Source organism: Myotis davidii, unplaced genomic scaffold (assembly GCF_000327345.1).
Source record: "Myotis davidii unplaced genomic scaffold, ASM32734v1 scaffold1115, whole genome shotgun sequence".
Classification (NCBI taxonomy): Eukaryota; Metazoa; Chordata; class Mammalia; order Chiroptera; family Vespertilionidae; genus Myotis; species Myotis davidii.
In genome coordinates this window covers 2170426-2172406 of record NW_006287910.1, presented here as the reverse complement: position 1 = coordinate 2172406, position 1981 = coordinate 2170426, and the positions used below count along the sequence as shown (strand labels likewise).

Here is a 1981-nt window from a genome sequence, read left to right as displayed (position 1 = left end):
TCAGTCATCTTTACACTGAATTTTCAATTGACCGGAATGATACAAGAAATCAAAAGATAGAAAATAGCTTTGGCTGGTGTGGCTTAGTTGGTTGGGCGTCATTCCATGCACCGGTAGGTTGCTGGTTCTATTCCCCTGTTGGGGCACATGCCTGGGTTGTGGGCTGGATCCCCACTGGTGGGCCTGCAGGAAGTAATCTCTGAAGACTAGAATAAAAAAGAGCTATAAAGAACCATGTGTGGACCCAGGTAGTAGGAGGGTTGAGAGAAAGTAGCTTGGGGGGTCTAAGAAGTCAAAAGTTTAGATGTATAGGGAGCAGTGCCATAAATATAATAAGACAGCTGGATGGATGGATGGATGGATGGATGGACAGATGAAGGGATGGACAGACCTAGCTCAAGGAGTAGGTCACCCAAGGTCATAAATACACATGAACCCAAGTGTCAAAGAGTCAACTGGCTTCTAGGATCTGCGAAAATTCAAGGGTTGGTTCACTCACTCCAGAAAAGAGGAAGTATAAGCCTAGTTTAGCCAAGAACAATGATGCAATTAGGCCATGGACAGTACTAAGAGGTGAAGTTTTCAAACCTGAGAATTTCACTCTTGGATGAAAAACACTCAGTGGCACCCCATTTTCCCTAGGAGACAGTTCCAATGCTTACCATGGCTGTCTTTGGTCAGTTTCTTCTCGGAGCAGATCTTGAGGCCAGGATTCTAGTGCATGTTATTAAGGGAGCGCTTTCAAGAGACTGGAGGACCAGAGAGGGAGAAGAGATACGGAAGGGTGAAGTTCCAGTTCATTTCTGTCCTATCTCCAGCCTGACACTGCAGGGAGCTGTGCAACATAAGGTGCACCTCAAGTTTGCTTAGTTGCAAGACAAGGGGATGAGGTGTCTGTGCTCGCCACCAGTCAGTCATGGGCTATGGGCCACCCAAGGGGATGTAACCTCAGTTCTCAGTATAGTGTGGTAGCTCCAATAGACCAAGAGTAACCCTCTGATGAAGACCACAAATGCCAGCCATTAGCGGCAAGGCACACAGGAGCTGGGGGATGTAGGCACAGAATGAATAAAAAGGATGTGAGAGGACAAAGCAAATGTTTGCTACAACAGTGATCTACAAGGCCAGCATGATCTAGCCCCTACTGACCTCGCCACCCTCATCTCTCCCCAAGCTTTTTGTATTAGTCAAGGTTCTCCGAGGAAGCAGAACCAATATAAAGAGATGTATTATAAGGAATTGGTTCACATGATTATGGAGACTAAGAAGTCCCATGCTCTGCCATCAGCAAGCTGGAGACCAGGAGAGCTGGTGGTGTAGTGCCAGTCCCAGTCTGGTGATCTGAGAGGCCGTGGAGCCAATGGTCTAAGTTCCCGTCTGAATGCAAGAAAAAGCCTCTGTCCCAGCCCCAAAACAGTTAAGCAGAAAGCAATTCTCCCTTCTTCCTCCTTCTTATTCTATGCAGGCCTCCAACTGATTAGAAGAGGTCCACCCACTTTAGGGAGAGCAATCTGCTTCACTCAGTCTACTGATTCAAATGTTACTCTCACCCAGAAACACTCACAGATACACCTAGAGTAATGTTACGCCAAATGCCTGGACATCCATGGCTCAGTCAATACACAACATTAACCACTATAATCCCCGTGGCCTCCATACACAAGTCCCAGGCTCAGTGCACAATGTATGAACGCACAAAGATGCTCCGAGAATACAGAAGGTGATGCTGGCCAGTTAGATTCTGAACCCTGAATGTAGGGCCAGAGAAAGGCTAAAATGATCTCATTCCAAAAAGTAGTTAGTTGTTCTTATGTGTTTTCTCCCAGTGAGTGTTGTCTTTTAAAGCACAATCTGGCTTTTTAGTTTACTGAGAAGTCAAAGGAAGGGATAGAGGCCTTTAAGCCACAGCATACCTTCTCAGAGGAGACTGTATCATCCCCAAGTGGGTGAAAACTGGGTCTCAAGGGGGTGGGGTAGGTGC

At 46.7% G+C, this 1981-nt stretch overlaps 1 long non-coding RNA gene across 1 annotated transcript in view; it reads left to right on the top strand.

The window, feature by feature from the left end:
• The first annotated feature begins 552 nt into the window (after positions 1-552).
• The window catches only part of LOC107182463, a 14406-nt gene continuing 12977 nt past the window's right edge, over positions 553-1981 (top strand). Inside the window, exons 1-2 of the long non-coding RNA XR_001513179.1 lie at positions 553-563; positions 1309-1311. This is a non-coding gene — a long non-coding RNA (uncharacterized LOC107182463). The remainder of the gene's footprint in view (positions 564-1308; positions 1312-1981) is intronic.